This window comes from Bos mutus, chromosome 10, assembly GCF_027580195.1.
Source record: "Bos mutus isolate GX-2022 chromosome 10, NWIPB_WYAK_1.1, whole genome shotgun sequence".
In the NCBI taxonomy this organism is placed as follows: domain Eukaryota; kingdom Metazoa; phylum Chordata; class Mammalia; order Artiodactyla; family Bovidae; genus Bos; species Bos mutus.
This window is the reverse complement of record NC_091626.1, coordinates 23,839,324-23,851,326: the sequence shown is the minus strand read 5'-3', so window position 1 is coordinate 23,851,326 and position 12,003 is coordinate 23,839,324. Positions and strand designations below refer to the sequence as shown.

Below are 12,003 nucleotides of genomic sequence, written 5' to 3'. Positions count from 1 at the left end.
TCACACAAGGATTGGCACAGTAAAGGACAGAATGTCAAGGACCTAATAGAAGCAGAAGAGATTAAGAAGGGGTGGCAAGAATATACATAAGAATATATAAAATAGCATAAAAAATACAAAAAAGGTCTTAATGACCCAGATAACAACAATGGTGTGTTCACTCACCTAAAGCCAACAACCTGGAGTGTGAAATGAAGCGGGCCTTAGAAGCATTATTACAAACAAAGCTAGTGGAGGTGACAAAATTCCAGCTAAGCTATTTAAAAATCTTAAAAGATGACGCTGTTAAAGTGCTGCACTCAATATGTATGTCAAGCAAATTTGGAAAACTTAGCAGTGGCCACAGGACTGGAAAAGGTCAGTTTTGATTCCAATGCCAGAGAATACTCAAACTATTGTACAACTGCACTCATTTTCACATGCTAGCAAGGTAATGCTCAAAATCCTTCAAGCTAGGCTTCGAAAGTACGTGAACCGAAAATGTGCAGATGTACAAGCTGGATTTAGAAAAGGCAGAGGAACCAGAGATCAAACTGCCAAGATCCGTTGGATCACAAATTAAGCAAGAGGTTTCCAGAAAAACAGCTACTTCTGCTTCGTTGACTACGCTATAGCCTTTGACTATGCGGATCACAACAAACTGTGGAAAATTCTTATAGAGATGGAAACACTAGACCACTTTACCTGTCTCCTGAAAAACCTGTATTAAGGTCAAGAAGCAATGGTCAGAACTGGACATGGAATAACAGACTGCTTCAAAACTGAAAAAGGAGTTTGCCAAGGCTGTATATTGTCACCACGCTAATTTAACTTATATGCAGAGTGTATCACGCAAAATGCCAGGCTGGATCAATCACAAGCTGGAATCAAGATTGCAGGAGAAATATCAACAACCTCAGATATGCAGATGATACCACTCTAAAAAAGCGAAGAAGAACTAAAGAGTCTCTTAAATGAGAGTGATAAAGGAAGAGTGAAAAAGCTGGCTTAAAACTCAACATTTAAAATATGAAGATTATGGCATCCAGTTCCATCACTTAATAGCAAATAGAAGGGAAAAAAGTGGAAAGAGTGACACATTTTATTTTCTTGGGCTCCCAAATCACTGCTAACAGTGACTGCAGCCATGAAACTGAAAGACACTTGCTCCTTGGAAGAAAAGCTATGACAGACCTAGTCAGTGTATTAAACAGAGAGACATCACTTTGCCCACAAAGTTTCATATAGTCAAAGCTATGGTTTTTCCAGTAGTCATGTACGGATATGAGAGCTGAACCATAAAGAAATCTGAGTGATGAAGAATTGATGTTTTCAAATTGTGGTGCTGGAGAAGACTCTTGAGAGTCCCTTGGACTGCAAGGAGATCAAACCAGTCAATTGTAAAGGAAATCAACCCTGAATATTCATTGGAAGGACTAATGCTGAAGTTCTAATCCTTTGGCCACCTGATGCAAAGGGCCGACTCATTGAAAAAGACCCTGATGCTGGAAAAGATTGAGGGCAAGAGAAGGGGGTGACAGAGGATGAGATGGTTGGATGGCATCACTGACACAATGGACATGATTTTAAGCAAACTCCAGGAGATAGTGAAGGACAGGGAAGCCTGGTGTGCTGCAGTCCATGGGGTCACAAAGAGTCTGACTTAGCTACTGAAGAACAACAATTCTACAAATATAAACGTATATGCATACGTATAGATGTACAAAGTAATAAATGTTAAACATATATGTAAGTGTAAGGCTTCCCAGGTGGCGCTAGTGGTAAAGAACCTGCCTGCCAATGCAGGATACATAAGAGACTTGGCTTCGATCCCTGGATCATGAAGATCCCCTGGAGGAGGTGGTAACCCACTCCAGTATTCCTGCCTGGGATAATCCCAAGGACAGAGGGTCCATAGGGTTGCAAAGAGTCAGACACGACTTAAGTGACTTAGTACACAGTACGCAGTACATGTAAGTATAATGCGTATAGATATTTAGAACTTATTACTTTTGTCTACAGATAATATTTGATGAGCAAATGGATTTGAGAGAGCTTTACTAACCACAGAAAATATCTACCCCTCAATCCAAAGAGTTGCAGGCAACAGATTAAGAACTGCCAATGAAGCTATTCAATGCCAAGGAGATACAGTATTTAAATATTACCTTAAATAAAACTTAAGTCTAATGAAAAATGTATCTAATTGGTTCCTTAGCTATACTTCATAATCCAAAAGAATTTAGGGATTAATTATAACAATGCTAATCTGGGTATAGATAATTAAGAATTTACTATGACTGAATGGCAAAAAATACAGCTGATTTAAAATACTCAAATTTTTCCACAGGTTGACTGAACCAAAAATAAGACAACAGAGTCAAGAAGAATTCAAGATTGCTTTTAATGTCTAATGAAGTTTAAGTTTCATAGTTCAATTTAATATATGATTCTTCCATAGTCCATGCAAAAAAAAAAAAAAAAAGAAAAATCTTTTGCCTCCTATCTGCTTTGTTCACTTTACCTCCTACCTGCAATCCTGCATCCTTACAACAGTAGCCAAGGTTTGCTAAGTATGGGGTCACACAGAGTCAGACACGACTGAAGCGACTTAACAGCAAGCAACCCCATAGACGGCAGCCCACCAGGCTCCACCGTCCCTGGGATTCTCCAGGCAAGAACACTGGAGTGGGTTGCCATTTCCTTCTCCAATGCATGAAAGTGAAAAGGGAAAGTGAAGTCGCTCAGTCATGTCCGACTCTTAGTGACCCCATGGACTATAGCCTACCAGGCTCCTCTGCCCATGAGATTTTCCAGGCAAGAGTACTGGAGTGGGGTGCCATTGCCTTCTCCATTACTATGAGCTAAGTACTGTTAAATGCTTTACACAAATTATCTCATAATTCTCAAAGCTATTTATTTCACAGATGAGAAAACTAAATTAATTTGCCTAAGGAAGTAGAGCTGGATTTGAACTCGGCCAATCAAAGTTAATTTAGTTGATGTTATAAATTCAACTGGCGGTCAGAGTCTCCCCATCATTCACTCAGTACATTTGTATCCCAGAGAATACCAAAAATGATAAAGTCGTGACTTCAAAAACTTTACAGCTTTATGAAGATTAAATCTAATACCACAAAATAAATTTTTAAAAAATCCTCACCAATATGAGGATAATATACCAAGCTGTATGGTTTCTAAAATTAAGCTGGAATATCAAGGAATGGAGCATTAAGAAATCAACAGCTTTTGATAAAATATGTTAACATTTTTAGAAATGATGACCAGTCATAAAAAAAAAAATTTTTTTTTTGGCCATGCTGTGCAGCATCTGCAGCATGTTAGTTCCCCAAACAGGCATCAAACCCACACCCCCAGCACTGGAAGTCTAGAATCTTAACCACTGGACTGCCAGGGAAGCCCCACCAGTCATATGAATAGATATTCACAATTCATTTTCTTGCCAATATACCCAATACAGTATTTACTACTATAATCACCGCAAGAATAAGAAAGACTCTGCTACCATAGGAAAACACCCCTTCATACGACGAATAATAAAGAATTTTCAAAAATAAGAATGGATCTGGGAATTTCCTGACTATCCAGGAGCTAGGACTCAGTGCTTTCACTGCCATGGCCTAGATTCAATCCCTGGCCAGGGAATTAAGATCCCGCAAGCCACGAGAGGCAGCCCTCCCCGCAAAAAAAAAAAAAAAAAAAAAAAAAAAAAGAATAAATCTACTCTTTAAAATAGTTAACTATTCAAAATTATGTTCACTGATGAAATTAAAATAAAGCCCATAACATCATGAATGTTATGGAAATTATACAGCTGCTTTCATCAGAGACAATTTAAGAGATAATATAGCTTTTAACAGCTTTCTACATGTGAAAAAAGATTTTTCTTTCACGTTTGACCAAATCCTTAACTAAGGAAGGTACGGGGCTTAACTTAAGAAATAAAATCTACTTCAACTTGAATCATGAAGAGTAATGTATTAACTATAAGGGAAGATAAACTGATCCTTTCTAACTAGCATTTAGAACAAATTTTAAGTCATTAAATCTATAACATTCAACTTTTTTTTCCAGTAGCAGGGTTAATGGCACCCACTATTAGGAAAAATCCCTGATGCTGGGAAAGACTGAGGGCAGAAGAAGAAGAGGGCATCAGAGGATGAGATGGCTGAACTGTATCACCGATGCAATGAACATGAACTTGGACAAACTCTGGGAGATGGTGAGCGACAGGGAGGCCTGGCATCCTGCAGTCCATGGGGCTGCAAAGAGTTAGACCGACCGGGCAGCTGAACAACAATGTTAGCAAAACTCAGGCAGAAGAGGATCAGATGATATGCTTGGAGATACAACCTGTGACCACATAAAAAAATATAATCCTCATTACCCCATGTAAATATTAGCCTTTTACCCCATGTATACCAACCACAAAAACAAAGATTGTAAATACTTAAAATACATGTAAAATTATAAAGTCAATTCCTGTTTTTCTAACTACCACATTGCTTATAATCACAGTATCTGGGATATTAAGAAAGAGCTAGTTCAGTTCAGTCACTCAGTTGTGTCCGACTCTTTGCGACCCCATGAATCGCAGCACGCCAGGCCTCCCTGTCCATCACCAACTCCCAGAGTTCACCCAGACTCACGTCCATCAAGTCGGTGATGCCATCCAGCCATCTCATCCTCTGTCACCCCCTTTTCCTCCTGCCCCCAATCCCTCCCAGCATCGGAGTCTTTTCCAATGAGTCAACTCTTCACATGAGGTGGCCAAAGTATTGGCGTTTCAGCTTTAGCATCATTCCTTCCAATGAACACCCAGGACTGATCTCCTTTAGAATGGACTGGTTGGATCTCCTTGCAGTCCAAGGGACTCTCAAGAGTCTTCTCCAACACCACAGTTCAAAAGCATCAATTCTTCGGCGCTCAGCCTTCTTCACAGTCCAACTCTCACATCCATACATGACCACAGGAAAAACCATAGCCTTGACTAGACGGACCTTTGTTGCCAAAGTAAAGAAAGGGCTAAGATTGCTATAATTACTAATTATTAACATCATCGTGTACTGAGTGCCCACTATATGCAAGGTACTACATAAAATGCTTTTTGTTTAATTCTCATTATCAGGACAGTTAAGGAGGATATTAGAAGCTCCATTTTATAGATGACAAAACTAAGGCTATGAAAGATTTCATAAACTGCCTACTGCCTAATTAGTCAATTAGTAAATGACAGAGCCAGGGTTCAAAACCATGGTCAAACAATCACAGAACTTGGGTTTTTTTCTATCCTATCATTCTTCCTCAGAACACAAATGATACTTCTTTCAATTTCTCTATATGGTAGTTACAAATGTACTTCTGTGATCATCAGGCTATTCTGTGAGTCTGAGATTCTAGGTTGAAAAAAATTTATTAAATAATACTGGGAGCTAAAATTCCTGATTAAAAAAGTCAGAAGCATCACTTACTTTTCTAAAGTCAAAGACAGTCAATCTTAAAAGATATGAATTTTGCTTTTTTTCTGTGTTCCTGACTTCCCTGACTTTGTCTTTATTCAGGAGCCAAGCAAGTGTTCTACAGCTTTAAATTCCTTTTCCTCCCTAACTAAACTGGAAAAATCTGATAATCACTTTTCTAATTAACTATATAACTTTAATACAAACAGGTTACCATAATTAATATTTTGCTACCTAATCAGAGAACTCAAGACTTTGCTAGTGAATGTAAGGTAGCAACAAGCAAGTAGGGAGAAAGAGTCTGGGTAGGCAGAGAAAGCGAAGCCACTGAAGTCAATTATTAACCAACTCCTTGGTTCATCCATTTAAGGTGACTGGAGTCTTCTTCCTGCCTAGTCCCAGACTCCATTAAAAAGGACAAATGGGAAGGCATGGCCTAGTAACAAGTGTTGGGCACCTATTCCCAAGAGCTAGAGAGCAGAGTCGAGTATCCTGCCTTCTAAATCCGCATGGTCCAGCCCAGATTCCCATCCTAGGACTAGCAATTCTCATGGTGTTCATTTGTATTCTGACATGCTTTCCTGAGTGGAACACAACAAAGGAAGAGTTCTAACAAGCAGGACGAAAAATATGCCCATGCAAGAATGTTGCAAATAGGATCAACCTCCTTTACATATGTCACGCTAGGAAAACTGCCAAGAATGGCTCACTCCTCTAGACATACTTCCTGCAGATCCGCCAGACTCCACCTCAAACACGTCAGTATTCTCCTCATTCTCCCTTAGTCTCAAACCTCCTTTTGCCCTAAGATTTCCCAAATGCATATTTTATATTCTCAAAAATATATGGCAATAAGATAAAGACAACCTATTTATTAGTACTTGTATTTCATAGTTGAACAGCCTAAAATGCCTTATACACAATTTGCCTTTAATGAGATTTCTAATATGTTAAATTACTGAAGATAAATTTTCTTTGCAAATAAATTGGTCTTTATTTTCAAAAAATTATATTTCTTTGTAAATAAAAGATTTACCATTATATCAAGACAAAGAAATGATAGCAAAAAAAAAAAAAAGTTTTTTAATTTAAGGAGTACAACTATATCCTTTCTCCCCAGCCCCACCAAGGAAACATATATCAGAATTCAGAAATTGGCAAAATTTAAGATCCATTCCGTACAAATCAAAATTTATTAAACACAACATATGTATTTTGACAAGTCCAAAATAAAATGTAGCTTTCCAAGTACGCTATTAAAATACCTCTGTTTAAGGTAGTAAGTTTAGCTAGGGAACTTTTCTGATAAAAGGAATTCTCCCAGCAAACCAAAAACAAGACACACAGAACTCCAGATCTTCAGGTAGCACACTTCCATTAGGATCTATTGTATGAGTATTTGGAGAGCAAAAAGCAGAGAAAAGAGATCAGAATCTACATATAAAAGATAAAACTTTACTGAAATAGAAAATGAACTTAATTAACTAGTTTTAATTGAACTTCCACTTGTAAAAATAATTTACATGAATATTCTTTGAAACGGGAAAAAGAGCCTCACTAAATTGTACAGTCAAAAGCAGTTTCTTTGGGATTTAAAAACCACCCATTTTTTTCAACAACAGATTAACAAATCTCACTGTAAAAAGGGTTGAGCAATGAGAGCTATTTGTAGATAAATATGATTAAATTATGGGTAAACAGTAAGTCAACTGAATAAAGTCCATTTATCAAAAAGCGAGTAATCAAACTAATGTGCACAATTATGAAGAATGAATTTTATATTTTTCCCACACTCTATTAAAGATTTTACATTCTTCCATCAGTTAGTAAAGAACCAAATGATCTATACAAAAGTGCCTATCAACTGTACAATAATTAAAGAACAACCATTCTGGTGGTAGGGATACTTCATTTAACTCAATGCAAGGAATTTAAAAGCTTTCATCCTTGCAACCTTTGTCACAAAAATTAGTAAATTTGTTTCATGAAAAGACCGCCTATGTGTTTCAACTCAAATATGCCATGATTTTGTGGCTTTCCAAAGACTGAAATTTTTTTCAAAGATTGAAATTTTAATAAAATATAAGAAAAATGAAATACAAATAAAAATTATTTTTCAGAGAGAGAAAAATCTAAAATTCCTGATGCGAAGCTACTCCAAAAATTTATTCACAATTTCATAAAACATAAATGAAAGGGTTACATATATCTCCTGGAATAAAGATCTTAAAGAGAGCTGTAAGAATCTCTTTGTTTTTAATACTGCTTTCTCTGTTCTTGCATCCATTAAAACAGATATAAATTAACTCTGTAAATATAAATCATCTAGTCGTATAAAAAAATCAAGAACAGTAAAAAATATACGTAAATATTCTCAATATAGCTTTAAATAAGTATGTAGATTACATTTAGGTCCCTCAAACAAGTTAAAACTTAAAATATATGCCACATCAAGATCATTCTGAAGGGAGAAAACCATCAGAACAAAAGCTCCTGCTTAATAAACTACTTTGTAGGTAAAACTCTCTCCCAGGTGCATTTAATTGTCCAGTATTATCACCATTTTTCTTCAAAAACCTAGAAATCTAAAATACAGAAGTATATTTGGTTCTCTTAAAAATGCTTTTATATATTTTGTACGAAAGGCCATAAAAATTTTTTTAATTCTTTTACTCTCTAAAAAGGAAACACCCTTTTGCTTTTCCCTTTTGAAATATGTCTTATTTGGTTTTTACTTACTTTCTACACATGAACTTTTCTCAAACCAGTCTCTTTCAGTATTAGTTGTTACTGTCAATATGTCTGTGTAGACTTGGGTTTTTTACAGACTGTGCTCTACAGTATACTGGTAAGAAAAGCTAAAGAGGAGGGCATGAGTGAAACAAAAGTGGACCACATCTGAGAAACACCATTCAATTTCAACTCTCTGCCTCAAATACCGTTCAGTACTCATGCCAAATATTCTCAATTTCTAAAAAGAAACACAACACAGTATGATAAGGCAAACACAGGAGAAACCAAATCATCAACTGAAGAAATTTAACAGAATGTATCACCACCTGAGAAAGAAATACCACAAAAAGAAAAACAAATAATAAACCCAGTTCCTGGATGTCCCTACTGAAACATCACTTTTACTGCATTCCATAGCTCAAAACAGTTTTACAAACTCTTTTTAATGTAAGAAATACATTTTACATTGTAACCTAGTACACACATGTACGTCATCCTGGTGGCTCAGATGGTAAAGAATCCACCTACAATGCAGGAGACCCAGGTTCGATCTCTGGTTTGGGAAGATCCCCTGGAGAAGGAAATGGCAACCCACTCCAGTATTCTTGCTTGGAGAATTTCATGGACAGGGGAGCCTGGCGGGCTACTGTCCATGGGGTCACAAAGACTCTGACACGACTGAGTGACTAACACACATGTATGAGCAAAATTTTCCAAAACAATATTTTTCCTTGCCATGTGCAATAGTAGTCAATTCTGTTCTATTTCATTTATTTGTAATGCTGGTGGTAACCCACTAAATTGATTTTATAGTTACTAATAAAGTATCATCCAGTTAGAAAAACAGGCTTAAAATAGGGTAAGCAAAAGGAGAAGGGGGGAGCAAAGGATGAGAGGGTTAGATAGCAAGCATCATCAACTCAATGGACATGAATTTGAGCAAACTCTGGGAGACAGGGGAGGACAGAGGAGTATGGCTTGCTGCATGCAGTCCATGGGTCAAAAAGAGTTGGACTCGGCTTAGCAACTAAACAACAAAAAAACCCAGGGTACCCCTTATAGAGTATTAGGGGTTTTTTTTGTTTGTTTTTGCAATTTTCTTCTACCTGTCTAGCAGGTAGACAGGTATTTTAAGGCTGCTACATTATTTTGTTGTTTTATTCACTGAGTCGTGTCTGATTCTTTTCCCACCCCAAGGGCTGTAGCCAGCCAGGCTCCTCTGTCCATGGGATTTCCCAGGCAAGAATATCGGAACGGGTTGCCATTTCCTTCTCCAGGAGATCTTCCCGACCCAGGGATCCAAAGTGCGTTTCGTCAATTGGCAGGTGGATTCTTTATCACTCAGCCACCAAGGAATCCCTTGCTACATTATTACTACTTTCAATAAAGCAAGTGGTTCTTAAAATGTTCCCCTGACCAACATAAGCATCACCTGAGAGAAATTCAAACTCCAGGCCCCACCCTAGACCTACAGTATCAGAAATTCTGGATGGAATCAGCAGTCTGTATTTTAGCAAGCCCTCCAGGTGATTCTGGTTCAAGTTCAAGTTCCAGAATGACGCATTAAAGAATTCTAAGCCTTTCTTCATCCTCTACACATTTTTTAAAAATCCAGTATATAGGACTTATTCTGTGCCAGTTACTATTCTCAAAGTTCCACAGATATTAATTCACATGAAAAAAAAAAAAAACAACCCTAAGAAGAAGGAAGTATCCGTATCCCTATTATATAGATGAAACTTCTTCACAGAGAGGTTAAGCTATCGAAGCTAGGTGGTGGAACCAGAATTCAAACTTATTTCTAATTTGGAGAAAGTAAGCCTACCCCTCTTCATGCCTCTCCTCTTCCTGATCAAGTTCAGCTATTCCTCCCTGTTTCCCATTCAAATTCCCCATCTTGTCTATGTCCTTATTTTCTAACATGATTGCTCTCGTCCTAAACATTTCTTTCCTAAAGCACTGGAATGCAAGTCACAACCTTGCTTTGAGAACCCATTCTCTGGCCCTAGATGGCAGGCACGTCAGTATTATTATGCAGCTGAAGTTTCTTCTATTTCTGAAGTTATTAGAACCTATTAAAGGCCCCCATGTTATTCCTCGTTACCTACTATCCTGGTCAGTTTCCACGAGACTACTAGTCTCTTCCTGAACAACTTTCTCGCTACCTCCTACGACGCCCTATCTCCTACTCCCTTCCTACAAGGAAACTAACAACTACTTCTCCCGCCTACCCCCCGAGTCATTTTGCTTGACTAATCCCCAACTGAGAGGACTTCACTCTTCGGCTAAACCTCTCACCACTTCTCAAACCGGAGCTACCCCCTCGAGGTTTTGTTGGTGTTTTTTTGTTTGTTTGTTTGTTTTTTGTTTCCCAAAACTCTGCTCGCCCGGGGATCCTCACACCCAGTTCCCAGTCCAGTCTTGGATCTTCCATCGCAGACCAGCGGTGGGGGGCAGGGCGCTGCCGTCCCTCCCCAAGCTGTTCAAGGTCTCCAGCGGTCCGACCAACCGAAGCCCCGCCAGAGCTCCCACAGCGCTGCTCTCGTGGATGGCCGCCTTTCTCAGGAGAATCCCCCGCCCCCTCCCTGCCTCCTTCCTCGACATCCTCACTGGGACCCCTGCCGCCCTTGGCCTCCCTTCTCCCTCGGACCCGGGCCACTCCCAGTCTCCCGTCTCCCCCCCCCCCCCCAGCTTTCTCCGCTCGGGCCGCTCCCGGACTTCCCGGGTTCCCACCTTCTTCCTCACACCTAAAGGTGTCCGGAGTATACCCGCGTCACCTCGTCCCTCAGACCAGGTCGTAACCGGTCACTCCCTTCTCCGGGACCACAGACGCTCCCGTCTCCCCCAGGAACCTACCCCTCACACGCACCGGTCGCCGGTCAGTGTCCCAGACCCGACCAGCTAGGCGTCCCGAGGGACCTGCTGGCCTGACTCGCTTGGGTCCGGCCCCGCAGCCTACCTTGCCACACTACGAACTCCGCCGCAGGAGCCGGGCGGCTCTCCCACCAGCCCAGTCAGGGCGAACTCGCCGCCGTCGCCGCCCCCGCCCTGGCCCCGGCCCGGGCCGGGCTGGACCCGCAGTCGAGGCCCCCTTCCCGCTGGCTTCCGCTTCGGGAGCGCAGAGATGGAGTTTCCACCCCCACCCCCCGCGACGGCCCCCAGACCTCAGGCCCGCAGGGTTCATTATCGGAACTCACCTGCAGCTGCCGCCGACCAACTCTAGCGCCCCTGCCTCTCTACCTCGGGCGCCAGTAGCCACCTAGCGCCTCCACCTCCCCCATGACAACAGTCCCACCCCTTTTCACACATCTTACCTCGCGATTGGATAGTGGGGCGGCAGCTCTCTGCTCTTATTGGTTTAGTTTACCCGTCCGTCAAAACTTCATTACCGCCCCTTTTCCTGACCCGGTATTAGCCCCCTCCCGGACCTGGAGCGACCTACCAAGCTTTAGTTGTAATTGGTTGATGGTTGGACAGTTCAAAGTTCTGATAGGCTACCGCAAGCGTCTGTTAAGTCAACTGGCAAAGGATGGTCGGCTCCGGTTGGTTCGAGCTTGGGCACAGTTTGGTTGCGCAGTAGAAAGCAAGGAAGGGACTGACGCTCAAATCCGACGGGAAGGATTAACTCTTTGTGGTAGAGGTGACTGTAAACTCGTGCCTTTCTCCAACTTTCTCCCAATAAGGAAAAGCTTATCATGCCAGCTTACCCAGAGGGTAGTACTTACACAAGACAACAACATTAGAAATTGTGTATAAAAATCGATTACAACTCAGTGAGAGAAACGCTCTATATAAATGAAAATTTCCCCTT

At 40.4% G+C, this 12,003-nt stretch overlaps 1 protein-coding gene across 14 annotated transcripts in view; it reads right to left on the bottom strand.

Annotated features, from left to right (window-relative positions):
- NUMB (NUMB endocytic adaptor protein) overlaps positions 1–11,495 on the bottom strand; it is a 161,657-nt gene extending 150,162 nt beyond the window's left edge. For 12 of the 14 annotated variants that reach the window (XM_070377575.1, XM_070377568.1, XM_070377580.1 and 9 more), the window contains exon 1: positions 11,390–11,495. The gene's annotated coding sequence lies outside the window, so the exon portion shown is untranslated. Of the gene's footprint in view, positions 1–11,151; positions 11,280–11,389 lie in introns of those variants that run through there. The other 2 variants (XM_070377569.1, XM_070377571.1) reach the window with 2 other exon arrangements.
- Between the last annotated feature and the right edge of the window lie 508 nt (positions 11,496–12,003).